Source organism: Bubalus kerabau, chromosome 14 (genome assembly GCF_029407905.1).
Source record: "Bubalus kerabau isolate K-KA32 ecotype Philippines breed swamp buffalo chromosome 14, PCC_UOA_SB_1v2, whole genome shotgun sequence".
In the NCBI taxonomy this organism is placed as follows: domain Eukaryota; kingdom Metazoa; phylum Chordata; class Mammalia; order Artiodactyla; family Bovidae; genus Bubalus; species Bubalus kerabau.
In genome coordinates this window covers 60,047,754-60,065,714 of record NC_073637.1, presented here as the reverse complement: position 1 = coordinate 60,065,714, position 17,961 = coordinate 60,047,754, and the positions used below count along the sequence as shown (strand labels likewise).

The 17,961-nt window shown below is 43.1% G+C and overlaps 1 long non-coding RNA gene and 1 pseudogene across 10 annotated transcripts in view; both read left to right on the top strand.

The window, feature by feature from the left end:
* Positions 1 to 17,961, top strand: part of LOC129626967 (uncharacterized) — a 93,946-nt gene that overhangs the window by 15,245 nt on the left and 60,740 nt on the right. For 9 of the 10 annotated variants that reach the window (XR_008702346.1, XR_008702348.1, XR_008702342.1 and 6 more), the window contains exon 1: positions 3,579 to 3,737. The exons of the other annotated variant lie outside the window; for it this stretch is intronic. This is a non-coding gene — a long non-coding RNA (uncharacterized LOC129626967). Of the gene's footprint in view, positions 1 to 3,578; positions 3,738 to 17,961 lie in introns of those variants that run through there. 10 annotated transcript variants of the gene reach the window in all.
* On the top strand, positions 3,770 to 4,697 carry LOC129626966 (transmembrane protein 126A-like; annotated as a pseudogene).

Here is a 17,961-nt window from a genome sequence, read left to right as displayed (position 1 = left end):
GCCATGCTTTCAGTTCTGAGAACAAAGACTGGAATATAGTTGTGTTCTGTTTTATTTTAAATAGGACTGGATAGATGGGTCGTTTGTATAGAGAAAGAACTATCTAGAATGTGTCCTAAACCAGGTAAAAATGTGCAGGGGTCAGCACTGAGTATTTCTTAAAGTAAGACAAATAGAAATTTTTTTCATACCACAGTTCTATAGATTTTTACACTTTCCTCCAATCTTGACATGCAGTTAAACACACTGAAAATTGCTGTCCAAGAGCATTAAAAAAGGTAACTGTAATTACTTCTGAAATTGAGACAAATTTATTTTTAAAAAATGTTATCAGTTTTTCATCCTGTAGGTCATTTACCTCCTAAGATTAAGACAATTGGGAAGATGACTTAATACTCTATCTAGAAATCTGTCAGATGTTTTCAGAGTTCAACAGCATCTGATAATGTTAACTATGGTCCAACAATTCAGAGACAAAATCCCAGTTGATTAATTAAGAGGAAATTGGATCACATAAAGAGAAAACTATGACAAAGATTTCGATCTGAGTCTGAAACTTCTGGCATTCTTTCTTGGAATGTAGACACACTGCAGGCGGTTTGGTTCCTGTTAGATTCCCTTTACCCACTTGGAATGCCTTGGGAAAGGAATGGGGTTCCTCAGAGACATCCATGCACTCAACCCAGGATCAGGCTGATTTATAACTCTCAAAGGAACTTTTCTGCTTCCCTGTCCACACCTGTTCCTTATTCACTTCTTACAGGGGGAGAATGAAAACAGCAAAATGTTAATAGTCTTTCACATATTAACGGACATTGCAGCTGGCTGCCTGGGGCTTACAGCTGTCAGCAGATAGTCTTGGCAAAAACCAGGGAACTCCTAAAAGAATCTAGTCATTTCTTCTGAGATTTTACTTCCACGCCAACTGTGGTCCTTCATTTATGCTTCTTCCGAAGAGAGTGTACAATCCCTTTCCTCCTCGTGTCAGCTTTGGGCGTTCCTTCCCTACAGAAAGGTCTGTATGCTGCCTACTATGTCTTTTATAAGAAATGTTTTATCTTCTTTCTCAACCTAGATCTAGATTCTTGAGTTCAACATTCTTCTGCTTTAAAAGAAGGTATAAAAGAAATGAATATAAAAAAAGACAAAGATATCGTGAACTAAGTAGTTTACATTGTGAGTTTCCTGTGAGACACGAGATTAGAAACTAGGTGATGATGTAGACCTGATTAACGAAGTATTTACCACCTAAGAAATTTGTGGTGTGAATGTGTTTTATAAAAAATATTAATTATTATTTGATCATATGGGCAATACTAGGGAAAGGAGGGAGTTAATATTTATACACTTCTCTTCATGATATGCTTAGAAATCAGGTTAAGTCAGCTATCATCACCAGTGATATAATCTTACTAAAGAAACTTTAGAAAGCCGCATTTGCTCAAAGCTCATATGAAATAATAATTTCATTGATCCTTTCTATGTAAATAAGTCCTTTTCTTGTTTAGTTACAGAAAAGTGGGAATGAAAAGACTTTAATGGACATCAAAAAAGGGCTTTTGACTTCAACTGACTTTACTTAACTCAGTGCTCATGGAAAGAATACATGGGTGAGGCCTGATGGTGGTTGTGTGAGGAAGGGTGTGAAACTGATTAAAGCAGAACTACCTTCAAGGTTTTCCCATCTAGCCAGGAGAGAGTTGTGCATATAGCTGCCTTTAACAGTTTGGGGAAAGCTGCATTAGAAATGGGGCTTCCCAGATGGGCTCAGTGGTAAAGAATCCACCTGCCAGTGCAAGAGATGTAGGTTCAATCCGTGAGTCAGAAGATCCCCTACCTGAGGAATTGGCAACGCACTCCAGTATTCTCGTCTGAAGAATCCCATGGACAGAGGAGCCTCGTGGGCTATATATAGTTCATGGGGTCACAAAGAGTTGGACACAACTGAGCAACTAAACATTAGGAATAGAAAGCTTTATTGAGCACAGGTGAATAATTTTATTGGGAAGACTTCACAGAAATGGTGGTCCTTTATCTGAGCCCTTCAAAATAAAACTTTACGGGGGGAGAAGGGGCACACCAACCTGAAGAAATGCCGTGAACAAAGTTACGAAGTTATGGTGTGCCTAGAGACCTTCTCACGGCCCAGCATAGAGACCATAACCCCAGACGCCTGGAGGATCACACAGGCCATTTAACACACGAGGTTAGCTGGGTTGGAGCACAACTGTGGGTGTGAGGACTCGGGAAACTGGTGAGGTAATGTCTCAAGAGAAGTAAGAAGTCTGGGTTTTTACATGAACTCTCCCAGTTCCTTACATGGTGAAGAATTCCTTACACCGTGATGGTTAATACACACACACAATAGTACAAGGTGAACCTATACAGTTCTTGGACCAGATTCTGTGGGCCCCCAGTTTCTGAACTTTAGAGAAGACCGTGTTTATGGGGTAAGGACAAGAGGCCAGGGCACTTTGAGAAATAAGTTGGAGCTATACTTTGAAGAACACCTTGCTAAGGAATCAGTATTTTATCAAATGAGACTCATTGCATCATTAAAAAAAAGTAAACCTCAATGTGATATCAAATTTGCATTACCAAATGGTCAAATCAAAAACCAGTGAAGTGGGCTGTAGATTTGAAAAAGACAAGTCTAGGATAGGGAGATAACCTAAGATAACCTTATCCTCAGGATATAATCCCTGCTTAACAGGGGTTATGAAAATAATCTTGGAGGGAACCATAAAGAATAGTTCTGAGAGAAGGATCTGAAAGAAGAGAAGATGATTTGGGAGCCAGTGAGGGTCAGAGCAGACTCACTAGTTGCCATGGATGATGGGTGTTGGGGAATGATCTAGAGGTTTCAGTTTGAGTGACAGGTGTGAGGAGGTGACATTATCTGGGAAGGGGCTGGAGAAGAGGAGGATTTGTGGTGAGAAGGAGTTTCCCTCTGGAGTTGCAGAAGCGCTGGGGCGTTTACGTGAAGATGTGGAGCAGTGAGGGGAGCCGAGGACATGAAGCCGGTGGTCGGGCAAAACCAGGTGAAAACCCAGACTGCAGGTTAGCATGTTGTCTAATTTTTCCAAGATTCAGTTTCTTCATGAGTATCAGAGAATCTTCCTCACAGAGTCAGCGTGAGAATTAAGGGTAACACACATGAAGCACTGAACACCATGCCTGAACACCATGGCACGTGGAAGCTGGATAAGCAGCTATTGTTCTTATCATCTTAAGGTCGAGCCATGGAGTTAGAGAATGAAAACTCCTTAGATAATTCTGTGTGACCTAGGACAGGACTGATACCAAACCCCTGGTCGGGGTGCATCTTCAGGTGGGAGGGTCAAGTGGGGTGACTGGTAGGAACTGGAGGTTGCGAAGGGAGTGCTTATTTATAGTGTTTTATTTTAAGGTAATTTATAGTGAGGCCTTTAAGACAGTGTCTGAAAGGTTTCCCTCAGCCTGGTCGGGGGTCAGATGAGGTCTCAGTTACTTGGTAGTAATTACCAAAGAGTTGCGCACAGGTGCCTTCCTGGAAACTCCTGGAATAGGGAGCTCAATGGTTTCTAATCACTGAGGATCACATTAGGGTCTTAAGCACATTAGGATGACCTGTGAAGCTTTGAAAACTAGAGCGAAGCCAGAATGGCTACACCCAGGAGCACAAAGGGCGAAGGGAACCCTCGTGATGGCTTTGAAGACCAGAGGAGGCAGCGACTGCTGAGAGGAGAGCTAGTAAGGTACTGGCATTCTGGGAAAAGGGTTGCAATAAATGGAAAACCATGAAGCAGATGATACTGTCAAGGAGAACTTAACTGATATCATAACCAGAAAAATTAACCGACTTCCAGAAGCAGAAAGGAATCTGCTTGAAATGGAACAGCCTATATTGGACTTAATACTGCTCTCTGGGGCCCAATAGCAGCTGGTCTTTTTCGGTGTATCTTACATGTCGCACAGGCTCCTGTAGCTGCTGCCTCACCACTGGCAATGATCCCACTTTTGATGGCATGTGTATTGTACAAGTTTTGTAAGTTTACCTTTGAATACAGGTGATTTGTATTGTGAAACTTGTGCCATAACATGAGGCGGATGGGGGGGTCTTGTTTTTGGTGGCCTGTACCCTGTTTTCTTGGCTAACCATGTGAATGGTGGCCTAGCAGCCAGGTGTAATTCAGCCTGGGCTACCTGAGAAAGGAAACATCTTAAATGATTGGATGAGGATTTCTAAGCCTTTCTAAGAAAGATGTTATTTCCCATTTGGCTCCAGCCTGGGTTTGCAGCATCCTTTGGGTCAAGACAATATATACTACTGATAAAGGCTCTTTGGTTACCTGAACCTGTCCTAGAAATTCAGCGATTGTTGAGAAAATCTGTACACAAAGATAAAATTGTGGGGGTGGGGGGAAACTAGTACCGAGCTGTCTCTGGAGACAGGCCTTGCTTGGGTAGGGAACCTAACCCACCACGAGGGCTGACAACCCTGCTTCTAGCTTCTAGAGACTGTGGGGGCCAGTAGATACTCCACATGCAGGTCTCAAGGGTGTGGTGACCAGTAGCCCAGGTATGGGTCCAGACAGATGGATCTCCATTTAGGATCTGTGTACCAGGAAAGTTGACTTCTCTGAGACTCAAATGCCTTGTCTGAAAGTGGCAAAAACATGACTTTCCCCAGCACTTTTTCTGTGTTCAAATGAGATTGTTTGTGAAGCAATTAACACAGTGCCCAACACACTGCATAAGAACATCATGTGGAAGTGGTTCACAATGTTCTTTACACTCTTACTGAGGCTAATGATGCCACCTTCTAAATAAATGACCTTGATTCACAGTCAACACATCAAACCTCAGTATGTACTTATAATACTGCATAAACTTTTACATCATAAACAATACATACATTGCCAGAGACCAAAGAAAACTTTAGAGAACACATGTCACAAAAACCATGATCAAACTATAGCCACATTGGTTTAGTTTAGGAAACAAACACATAAATGCTTATGATATTAAGTCTAAATGGTGGTGTCTTAGAAACTGGCCTTGTAATTATGACTAAATTTACTTCTCTTTTAATAATAGTTGTTCAGTCTTCACTATGTTATTAACACTAACTTGGTTCAATTCATGCTTAATCTATTAACTCCAAACTGCACAATTCAGAAGTGTATCTCATTAAATTGAATGACACCCTGAACTGACAATACCCATAAAAGTATAATCTTTCTAATTGCTCTGATCTTTCAGTAGTATAGAGTCAACCTACAGTTCAGTGAAAGGAAAGTGAAATCAACAGCTGGTTTGGTCTGACCATCACCCACTTAATTAGTGTGATATCTCCTTAATATATTTCACTCCTCATTTTGCTCTATGCAAATCCATCCGTACACATCTCCCTTGTTTATCTTAAAACTCAATTCATGTCTCATTCAGCTGATCAAAACACTCTAACCGCTTCCCAATACCATCCAGGAAAAGTTAAAAGGCCTTAGCCTCATAGTCAAAGCTTGCTATCATTTGCCTTCACTTTTTACTCCTTTCCTTTATAGTTTGGGTGAATCTGGAATTGCAACTGCAAAAGCCTTTTTCTTCCTGTTTTGGAAGATATATGATTGAACAAGAGTGCATATAGAGGAGAAGTTTTGTCTGTGCTGAGACAGTTCATTTAATTTTTGCTGTTTCTACCTATATAAATCTTCTTTGTCCTGGACTTGGTGTGAGAATTAGTAATATATACCGAAGTCTTTCATAAACTGCAAAGGGTGATAGGAGACGAATCACCATGCTCAGTTTTTTCTTTCTTTCTTCATCACTGCATGCATGCAAGCGTGCTGTATTGCTTCAGTGTGTCCGACTCTGTGTGACCCAATGGACGGTAGCCCACCAGGCTCCTCTGTCCATGGTAGGAGGAGACAGGCAAGAATACTGGAGTGGATTGCCGTGGCTTCCTCCAGGATATCTTCCTGACCCAGGGATTGAACCCGTGTCTCTTACATCTAACCTGCATTGGCACGTGGGCTCTCTACCACTAGCACCATCTGGGAAGGCTTTCTTCACCACTGGATAAGATAGTACTATGCCCGTCTCTGGGTGTATTACAGCTCTGCACCGGCTGTTGTTTTTAAAGCTCCACAGGTGATCCTCATGTGATTTAGGATCTTAATGTGATCCTTAGGGATAGGGGTTGTGAGCCACTGAGCTCTGAGTGCCACTGGTGCCACCTGTCTTTACCTTACTACGTTATGTCTTGTGCACTCATGTAGTCACTAAGCACCACGTGTGTGCTATGGAGGGGATGGGTGTCAAGAGATGAATCTGACTGGTGTCTGCCCTAATGAACCTCACAGTAGGACATGAAGAAAGTGAGCAATCGGCTGTTATCATTATATACGGGTTACGATAGCAGTGTATCTGAGGTCAGAGTAGTATCTTTGGGATTAGGGAAGGCCTTAAAAATAAGGTGCTGCTTGAGCTGAGCATGATGGGTTATTTTCCAGTGGAAGGAGCTGGGCAAAAGTAAACCCCAGAGAGAAGCTTAAAGATTCAAGGTATGGAGGAGGAAATAGCATGTCTTACTAAAGTGAGACCTGAGTTTCCCTACAAACTACAGGCTGATGGGGTCGCCTTTCTTTTAAGAACCAAAGAAAAGGATATACATCCCCTTCCACTCAATGTAAACAGAAAGAGTCTGGTAGTCTATCTTAGACATCTTCTCAAATAAGAGTGTGCATGGATGTATCCAGAATGTGACCACTTCTCACCATCTTTACTGACATTACCCTCCCCACCTTCACTCACCTAGTAGCTTTCAAGCCACCACCGGCTCTTCTGTGAATCATTGCATTGTCTTCTTAACTGGTCTTCCTGCTTTCACTCTTAGCCAGTCCATTCCCAACATTAGTCAGATCCTTTAAAAACCTAAGTCAGATTATATCACTTTGCTGAAAATTTTTCTATGATTTTTTGCTTCAAAGCAAAGGTCAAAACCCTCGCAATGGTCTGCAGGGTCTTACCACGCAGACTGCTTCCCCTCTGACTCTCCTCCACCCATTCTTCACCCTGCCTTGGCCACTCTGCTCTCCAAACTGTCACCTGCCCCCAGACATGGGCACTTGCTCCCTTTGTCTTTTTTAAAAATATTTACTTATATTTAATATTTGGCTGTACTGCATCTCAGTTGTCTTAGTTGTGACACGTGGGATCATTGGTTGCAGCATGCGAACTCAGCTGCAGCATGTGGGATCCAGTTCCCTGACTAGTGATTGAACCTGGGCCCCCTGCCTTGGGAGCACAGCGTCTTAGCTGCTGGACCACCAGGGAAGTCCCTAGTTCCTTTGGTCTTCACCTCCTTATTCCCCACCCTTGGTTTCATTGCCTCTGTATATTCAAGCAGCGTAATAAAGTCTCTCTAAACAAAAGGGGTTCTCCTCTTAAGAGCACTGCTACCTCCTCTGCAGTGGAAACTGAGAAGGAAGTACAGTGACATTTGTAGCTGGAGAGATAAGTAGGATCAGATTGTGGAGGAACTTGAAAGCCCTGATAAGAAATGTAGATTTTATCCAAACGTTGTAAAGCTTTAACCTGAGGAATGGCATGATCAGAATTGCATTTTAATACATTCACTTTGTCAGTGGTATGAAGAACAGGGGCTTCCCTGGTAGCTCACCTGGCAAAGAATCCACCTGCAATGCAGGGGACCTCTGTTCGATTCCTGGGCGGGGAAGATGCCGGAGAAGGGATAGGCTACCCACTCCAGTGTTTTTGGGCTTTCCTGGTGCTCAGTCGGTAAAGAATGGACCTGCAATGTGGGAGACCTGGGTCTGATCCCTGGGTTGGGAAGATCCCCTGAAGAAGGGATAGGCTACCTACTCCAGTATTCTTGGGCTTCCCTTATGGCTCAGCTGGTAAAGAATCCACCTGCAATGCAGGAGACCTGGGTTCGATCCCTGGGTTGGGCAGATCCCCTGAAGAAGGGAAAGGCTACCCACTCCAGTATTCTGGCCTGGAGAATCCCCATGGACAGAGGAGCAGGGAGGGCACAGTCCATGGGGTCGCAAAGAGTCAGAAGCAACTAAGCACAGCACACATGGAGAGTAGATTCAAGGATGGTGTGTGGGCAAGAGAAGAGGCTGAGATCATTTTTATTCTTTTATCCTGAGGAAACCCCAGCCAAGAGCAGACTATTTGGGGGTCTCTATAGGCTCTCTGGAGAAGCAAATGGCAACCCACTCCAGTATCCTTGCCTGGAAATCCCATGGAAGGAGGAGCCTGGAGGGCTGCAGTCCATGGGATTGCAAAGAGTTGGGCACGACTGAGTGACTAACACACATAGGCTCTCTGGTCTCTCCCCCATTCCCTTTAGGCTTTTCTAATGCAGAAGTTCCAGTCAATTAGCTTCATTAACTAGTTGGAAGTAAGGCTGCTGCTAAGTCACTTCAGTCGTGTCCGACTCTGTGCGACCCCATAGACGGCAGCCCACCAGGCTCCCCCGTCCCTGGGATTCTCCAGGCAAGAACACTGGAGTGGGTTGCCATTTCCTTCTTCAGTGCATGAAAGTGAAAAGTGAAAGTGAAGTCGCTCAGTCGTGTCTGACCCTCAGCGACCCCATGGACTGCAGCCTTCCAGGCTCCTCTGTCCATCGGATTTTCCAGGCAAGAGTACTGGAGTGAGGTGCCATAAGGCAGACCCAGATTATTTCTACCACTCCCGCAGGGAGAGTGAAGGGGCAGCCCCCCTCCCCAAGTCTGGTTACTATGGTGACAGCCTAGGGTAACCTAAATGCCCCTCCCACTCTCCTCCCAAACCTAGAAAATTAATTGCAGGTGCTGACTAAGCCGAATTCTAGCCAATGGATGGCTGTTCCTGCTTTCCCCCACCCTCACCTCCACCTACCCAGGAACCTGATTCCTGAATCTGGACTGGGGATTTCTGGTTCCAGGCTAACTGCATGGGTGCTGGGCAGAGGAATGCAGAAGTCTAGGTAAGAGTTGATGAAAACCTACTTTTAGATGGTAGTGCTAAGATAGGAAAGGAGGGCATAAGTAACTACAGGTGAAAGTAAGAGGTGAAATTGATAGAGCTGATCACAGTGAGATGTTAGATGTGAAGGAAATTAAGGCATTTGGGATGGGCATAGCCTTTTTGGCTTGGATTTGTAGGTAGGTGGTTTGATCCCCAAAGAATAAAAATACTAAGGGAATACTAAGCTTGGGGATTGGGCAGATACTAAGTTTTGGACATGTTAACTTGGAGATACCTTGGAGGACATTCAGGGTAAATTAGTAGACAGAGACTGGAGCTCAGGAGAAAGGTCTGGGCTCTTTTATATTCAGATTAGGGGATCATTTTAGGTCAAGGAGACTAAGGTCGTGCCAAGTCACAGAGCCAACACAAGTTAACAACGGGATCAGAGTCAAGCACTCTGACTCCAGAATCAGGGCTTTGAATGGCTGTGCTCTGACACAGACTCCTTTCCTTCTCCTTGCTGTCTACCCCCACCTTCAAGGACGGGACTTCCGAAGCTTGTGACATCACTCTCTAAAGAAGCTTCTTAAGAAGATCTAAATATAGAGTTTCTTAGCCCTGACTTTCTATCTGATCCTGTAAAGCTTTCCTTTCATTCATGCCAAGTGTCATTATGTGACCCGATAGAGGTGCTAACTAACTCGATCCTGGTAATAATTTTGTAATGCATGTGTATCCCATCAACACATTGTGTACCTTTAAACTTATACTTCCCTGTATGTCAATTGTATCTCAGGAAAGCTGGGGATAAGGTATCTTGAAATAGTCCTTACTCCTTATTTTAATAACTTTTCTGTTCACTTCTCAATCCATTCAACTCACAATTCTGATTTCTTCCCACAAACTCAGTTTAGTCAAGGCACAGATGCCTTCCTCATTGTGAAACCCAGGGGATATTAAATTTTTTTTTTTTTTTTAATTTTTGGTTGCACTGGGTCTTCATTGCTGCCTGAGGGCTTTCTCTAGTTGAGGTGAGCAGTGGCGCGCCTTCTCACTGCAGTGGCTTCTCTTGCTGTGAAGCTCAGGCTCTAGGCAGGCTGGCTTCGGTAGCTGCAGCTCATGGGCTTTGGAGTGAGGGCAGTAGTTTGAGCGGTACTTGGGCTTAGTTTCTCCATGGTATGTGGAATCTTCTGGACTGGGGATCAAACCTGTGTCCCCTCCACTGGCAGGTGGATTCTTACCCATTGTACCACCAGGGAAGTCCTCAAAGGACATTTTTTGTGCTCACCTATTTAACCTTTATATAGCATCCTCTCCTGTGAGTGTGTGTGTGCGTGTATGTGTGAATATGTGTATGTGTTGAAGGTAAGAGAGTCATGACAGAAAGTTTGGAAAACCAAGAAAGAATAACCAGTCCTAATTATATCACACTCAAATACCTCATTCATAGGCCAGCATGAATGTAACATAGAGAATTAAAATATACTCCAAATCCTGAAAATTTGGCTGTGCTAAAAGTATTCCTTTCAGTTCAAGGCTGTCATTTTGAGAAAAAAAGCTGAAATCGCCCATTTTACGTGGCTTTCTACACCACATGTTTACCCTCTTGTCCTAGAAATCATCTAAAAGCAACAGGTAAAATTTTTTTAAAAAGCCTCTCAGACTCTATCTTCTGTGAAGTAGGACACAGATAATCTGCAGACAACTCACTGGAAAAGACCCTGATGCTGGGAAAGATTGAGGGCAGAAGGAGAAGAGGGCGTCAGAGGATGAGATGGCCGGACAGCATCACTGATGCAATGAGCATGAACTTGGGCAAACTCCAGGAGATGGTGAGGGACAGGGAGGCCTGGCGTGCTGCAGTCCATGGGGTCACAAAGAGTTAGACACAGCTGGATGACTGAAGAACAGCAACAATCTGCAGACCCTGACGTTTGTGAAATGACTGCTAAAACTAACTGAGATTGGTTAGAATCGATCTCGCATAAAGTCCAGAGGTATACTGAGATGGCCTGGCAATGGTGGGTTGCAGAAGGAATTTGCAAAAACACATTTTTTTTTTGGAGGGAAGAGCTTTGTCGTGTAGTAAAAAAGCTGCATGGCTGTTTGCTGTAGTAAGTGTAGAAATCTGGTGTCAGGGCTGGCAAGCAAAATGCTTCTAAACTTTGACTTTGAAAAGCAGGTAATTGAAACAGGAAGAAGTGGTTAAGGTACACAAAGAATGCAATGGAGGCATCATATTTGCAGGAAGCAGTCAGATTCTGTAGAAGCAACAGAAGGTTCTCTGGATCGAAACACCTGCAAGCTACTCTGATCCATCCTCTTTCCTCACAGGAACTTTCTTAAATGCCTAGTGCAGAAAAGTTCAACCCACTTAAAAGATGTAAGATGGTACAATAGCAACCCAGAGACACTTTAAGAAAAATCTGTGAAAAAGAAGAATAAAGTTACCAACAAAGAACACTCGCCAGAAAAAAGCTGCCACAGAGCAGGTGAAAAATGTGAACCTTCAGCCAAAAATTTAAAGACAAAGAACCATCACCTCTATGAATAAGAAGGGAGCAGCAGATATTATAATTCCAGGGCGAGATGGCAAGACACCTGTCAAAGACAAAAAAAAAATTACAGAAAAAATATTAGAGGTAGAAAAATGGGAACAGAACAGATACATCTGGTGGTATTCTCAAAGAATATGAATGTATAGTTGGAAAACATGAGAAGAGCCCGCATGGTAGTCACTCGACAAATGTTTGGTCAGTGAATGAATGGGTGATGGGGGAAGGAGATGTTACTGCATTCCTTTGTATATCTTTAATAAAGAATTTATTTTTTAAATAAAAATGAAACAAAAGAGTGAATGATAGAAGGGCCTCTGATTTATTCTTTTTTTTTTTTTCCAATTTAAAATGTATAGGAATCTATCTCCATCTCCCTGACAGTGTTTTGATTAGATGAGGACTGAAAACAGGTAGTTGCTCTGAATATCCTGGGGCCTCCTCTCAGCCACATGAGCTCAGCGTGTCTGACTCTTTGTGACCTCATATACTGTAGCCCACTAGGCTCCTCTGTCCATTGGATTTTCCAGGCAAGAATACTGGAGTGGGTTGCCATTTCTTCCTCCAGGGATCTTCCCAACCCAGGGTTGGAACCTGTGTCCCTTGCATATCCTGTCCTGGCAGACAGATTCTTTACCACTCAGCCATCTTGGAAGAGCCTCCTCTGTATCTCCTAAAATGAGGACAGGGTTCCTGATCCTTTTTCTCAATCTCAAAAAAGAGCCACCTGGGTGATTTCAATCTGATCTGCCCTTTGGAAGGGGCTGACTTGCCACAGTCTCCTCTGTCTGCCCTCAGATGATGCCCGTCTTGGAGACACTGCTAGCTCCCACTTGCCACACTTTCAGCTGCTTCCATGGGCCAACTCAACAAATATTCACTGAGCTACAGGTGAGAATCATGAATGTAAGAGATACAAAGGGAGGCAAGGTGGTGTCTCTGATAATCTAGTCATGATAATTATAGGGGCCTCCAGAAGTGTTAACCTAAGGATTTTTGTCTAATTCTGTATTATTTTGCTAGAGCTGCTGTCATAAATTGCCACAAATCTGGTGATTTAAAACAGAAACTCACTGTCTCACCATTTTGGTGTCCAGAGTCAGAAATCAAGATGTTGGCCTGGCTGTGCTTCCTCTGAAGGTTGCAGGAGAGGACCCTTCCTCGCCTCTTCTGCCTCCTGGCTGCTCCGAGCTCCCCAGGCTTGTGGCATTGCCCCTCTGGTCTCTGCCTCTGTCTTTTCACGGTCCTCTTCTTTGTGTCCATGTCTTTTCCTCTTCTCTCTGTGTCAGAGCACCTTCTGCCTTTCTCTTTTATAAGGAGACTTGTTGTTGGATTTATGTCCCACCCAGATGACCCAAGTGACACAGTGGTGAAGAATCCGTCTGCCAGTGCAGGAGACACCAGAGACATGGATTCGATCCCTGATCGGGAAGATTCCCCTGGAGTAGGAAATGGCAACCCACTCCAGTATTCTTGCCTGGAGAATCCCATGGACGGAGGAGCCTGGCGGGCTACAGTCCATGGGATCACAAGAGATTGGATGCAATTGAGCGTGTGTGTGCCTGTGCACGCACAGTCCAGGATGATCCCAAGTTCCTCAAAATTCATTACATCTGCAAAGACCCCTTTTCTGAATAACATTATATTCCCAGATTCCAGGGGTTAGGATGCTTACATCTCTTCTGATGGCCACCATTCAATCCACCACAGTCTTCTTGCAGAGTCTTCCTTCAGCATCTTTTAGTCTCGCTGTTTATATTATATAGGCTGACTTTGGATCAGATGAAACCCCGGTTACCAGCTACCTGTATGACCTTTGGTCATGTTACTAACTTGCTTCTACTGGAATTCTCTATCCAAACAGGAAGTGTAAATATGCTTTTGACAGGATTGTTATAAAGAGTAAATGGGGCGTGGATGGTAAAGCTATTAGCCTGGCTCAGTAAATACGGAAAGAGATGATTTCCCTGTGGTTAGCATCTGTGACAGGAAGGGCCGGGAGGACTTCAGCTTTTCAATGTGTAGTTTTTCAAGGAGGCGTTGCTCTCTCCTTTATCGCTTTCTGAATTCTCCTAGTGCCCAGGGAAGCACTGCAGACTTGCTCCAACATCAAGACATGGGCCTTGCTTGCAAAGTCTTGCAGGGAGCTGGCAACTCACTATTTTAAGTTTTAGGACACTGGCAGGAGGTCTGAGTTATGTTAATTTCAGAACACTCTGACAGGCTTATCTTCAGATTTCTTTCTTCTTTTTTGTTTAAATAGAGATCGGAGCCTACTCAAAGAGGCAAGGCAGCTGTTTAGGGAAGTATCTTGTTTAACATCTGTCTGTCATTTAACACCACTTGTAGCCCATAGGAGGAAGGAGAGGCTGCCAGAGAGCTAAATTTAAGTTGCAGGGGTCTAAGCAGCATTTGAAGAAGAGAGATAACAGCTTCCTGTCGGGGAGAGACTACCAAAAAAGAAACTTTAATTTAGCCTTTCTTATGCTTCTGGTGAGAATAATTTACCTCCTCCAAAGTCCAGGGAACATTATTTGTAGTTAGTTAAGATGTTTTAAATCCTTGTATGTCTTTTCTTCAAAATAAGTATCTTTTCTTTTAAAACACCAAGGAGTGTTCAACACCTGTGTGTCTGAAATCTATATTGCTTCTTGTGTTAGGTTTATTCACCTAAGATAATCTCTTGGTTACAACTCACAGTGGAAAAACATGCATGTTATCTTCATTTTACAGACAGGTAGGTGGAGCTCTGGAGGAAATGATTGTCCTCGTTATGGAGGAAATACGTGGCACTAGAATTGAAATCTGGCATCTTGATTCAAGTCCCGATACTCAAAACATCATAAACTGTTTGCTAGGTGGCTCAAGACAGGTTCAGGTAGAAGACTGTTGTTCAGTCCCTAAGATATCTCCAGCTCTTTGCAACCCCATGGACTACAGCACACCAGGCTTTCCTGTCCACTATCTCCCAGAGTCTGCTCCAACTCATGTCCATTGAGTTGGTGATGCCATCCAACCATATCATGCTCTATCACCCCTTTCAGCCCCCGCCTTCAATCTTTCCCAACATCAGGGTCTTTCCCAATGAATCAGCTCTTCGCATCAGGTGGCCAAAGTATTGGAGTTTCAGCTTCAGCATCAGTACTTCCAATGCACATTCAGGACTGATTTCCTTTAAGATTGACTGATTGGATCTCCTTGCTGTCCAAGGGGCTTTCAAGAGTCTTCTCCAGCACCACGGTTTGAAGATGGACTGTATTAAGCAGACATTTCCCAGCACACATCTCAGCACTTGCTGCTTTATTCTGCCTTTCCTAACCTACCAATCAGTAAATAGTCTAGACCCTTTCTGAAACTTTGTTTTGGGACTTGCAAAATGTTACTTAGATTACACACCATCTCTTGCAGGTATAAACAATGCAGAAGCAATAGCAGGTCTCTGAGCCTTTGAGTGGCAGCCTACCTCCTGTCATGACAATCAAATTAGAATGGGAGACAAATTATACCCTTTCTTCTGACACAGTTTTTAAAACCACCATATGAAACTTCACATACAATGTAATTTCCAAGTACTTCCTTTCTGAGTATTCTTGTCATTCTCTGTCAATGCCTGTGTTACCTTCTTATTGGAATGACCTTGTATATTGTATTTAAAATACTATTCAGATATTTTTAATTATAATGGCCTTTCAGGAGACGTGTATCTGGCAGCCTCCTATTATATTGTTCTTTGTTTTGAAGCTCAATATGCATTCAGGGCTTTTTTTTTTTTTTTTTTTGTCCTACTTTACCAAAGACACAGTTGGTTCTTGGCAAATACCACAGATGGGGTCAGGCTGTAATTGAACTTTCATAAATCATCCTCCACCACGTAGAACCAAATTCCTGCAAACTTTTCTTCCCTCAGAGACATTTTCAAGCCAGTGAGGGATGAGATAAAGAAACAGATTTATCTCCCTTGGTACATGTTTTACTTTTCATTCCTTTATCAACTAAGCGTTTGGGTTTTGTGGGTAATGCAAATAAGCTGTTTTCAAGTCAACTGCTGAGGAAATAGAATGAGCTGTGAAAATTGTATGTGTCCTCAGATATTTATGATAGTAAAGTAGAGGATATACAGGATATATATATATATATATATATATCTCCACACACACATATATATATATATTTGTTTAATCAACTTACTATGCAAGTCTTGATGTTTACAAGTCATGTCTCAATTAGAAGACAGGTATCTGCATACATAGGGCTTCCTTGGTGGCTCAGTGGTAAAGAATCTGCCTGCCAATGCAGGAGATGCAGGATCTTCCTGGGTCAGGAAGATCCCCTGGAGAAGGAAATGGCAACCCACTCAAGTATTTTTGCCTGGGAAATCCGATGGACAGAGGAGCCTGGTGGGCTCTGGTCCATGGGGGTCACAAAGAGTCAGACACGACTTAGCAACTAAACAACAACAAGTTTGCTGCTGCTGCTAAGTCACTTCAGTCGTGTCCGACTCTGTGCGACCCCATAGACGGCAGCCCACCAGGCTCCCCCATCCCTAGGATTCTCCAGGCAAGAACACTGCAGTGAGTTGCCATTTCCTTCTCCAATGCATGAAAATGAAAAGTGAAAGTGAAGTCGCTCAGTCATGTCCGACCCTTAGCGACCCCATGGACTGCAGCCTACCAGGCTCCTCCGTCCATGGGATTTTCAAGGCAAGAGTACTGGAGTGGGATGCCAACAAGTCTGCATGCATATAAATACTTATTTATGTTCTTATATTAGATGTTCCTGGATTTGTAATATACTCTAATCAACCCTAAGATGCCAACATCATTATTTTTTCTTATTGTGTTAAAAAATATGAGAAGAATATATTTTTTTTACCCAATCAAGAATATTTGATTTATGGATGGTGAAAAAGAGGGAACATAAACTTCCCTTTAGAACAGAGGTCCCTGACCTCTGGAATCTAATGCATGATAATATGAGGTGGAACTGAGTTAATAATAAGAGAAATGAAGTGTATAATAAATGTAAGGCACTTGAAACATCTTCAAACCATCCCCCAACCCCAACCCCAGTGGAAAGTTGTCTTCCATTAAACCTGTTCCTGGTGCCAAAAAGGTTGGGAATCACTACTTTAGAACATTATTAGGTGCTGAAAATATCTAACATCAACACAATGCACTAATGATGACAACTATACTTATGCCTTCTTTTAATTTGAACCTAGCTAAAAGAGTACGTATGCTTTTTTAATGAGCACGTTAGGAACTTTACAGGACAAATATTCTTTAAGACTATTTCAAAGACAGACAATGCTGGAGAGAAGTGAGGAGATTTTTGGTGACAGATCGTCCTCTGGAAAGTTTTCACAATCACTGTGTTTTCAACTATCTTACATACAAAAGCTAAGACATTGAGATTAATCACACAATTGCATAAGAAATACAGCAGAAATACAAAATCTGGACCATATCATGTGTTCTGCTATATCTTGTAATGAATAATTTGGAGCAGCCTAGGCTATAAACAGGAGAAGGCAATGGCACCCCACTCCAGAACTCTTGCCTGGAAAATCCCATGGATGGAGGAGCCTGGTCGGCTGCAGTCCATGGGGTCGCTAAGAGTCGGCCACGACTGAGCAACTTCACTTTGACTTTTCACTTTCATGCATTGGAGAAGGAAATGGCAACCCACTCCAGTGTTCTTGCCTGGAGAATCCCAGGGACGGGGGAGCATGGCGGGCTGCCATCTCTGGGGTCGCACAGAGTCGGACACAACTGAAGCGATTTAGCAGCAGCAGCAGCAGCAGGCTATAAACAGAAATAATATGATGCAGGTGTACACAGACACAACTAATACAGTTGCTAAAGTGTTGAAATACTCATGTAAATAGCAGCTGTGCTCGGACCCAGGGACCTCTTGACAGTGGCCTCCCCCACCACACACAATCCAGCAGCCAAAGGGTTACGACTCTCAATACTCAGGTTTAATTCAGTACACGGGCTGTCTGACATTGTACAGGAGGCAGGGATCAAGACCATCCCCAAGGAAAAGAAATGCAAAAAGGCAAAATGGTTGTCTGAGGAGTCCTTACAAATAGCTGTGAAAAGAAGAGAAGGGAAGGGCAAAGGAGAAAAGGAAAGATATACCCATCTGAATGCAGAGTTCCAAAGAATAGTAAGAAGAAATAAGAAAGCCTTCTTCAGTGATCAATACAAAGGAATAAAGGAAAACAACAGAATGGGAAAGACTAGAGATCTCTTCAAGAAAATTAGAGATACCAAGGGAACATTTCATGCAAAGATGGGCTTGATAAAGGACAGAAATGGCATGGACCTAACAGAAGCAGAAGATATTAAGAAGAGGTGGCAAGAATACACAGAAGAACTATACAAAACAGATCTTCATGACCCAGATAACCACGATAGTGTGATCACTGACCTAGAGCCAG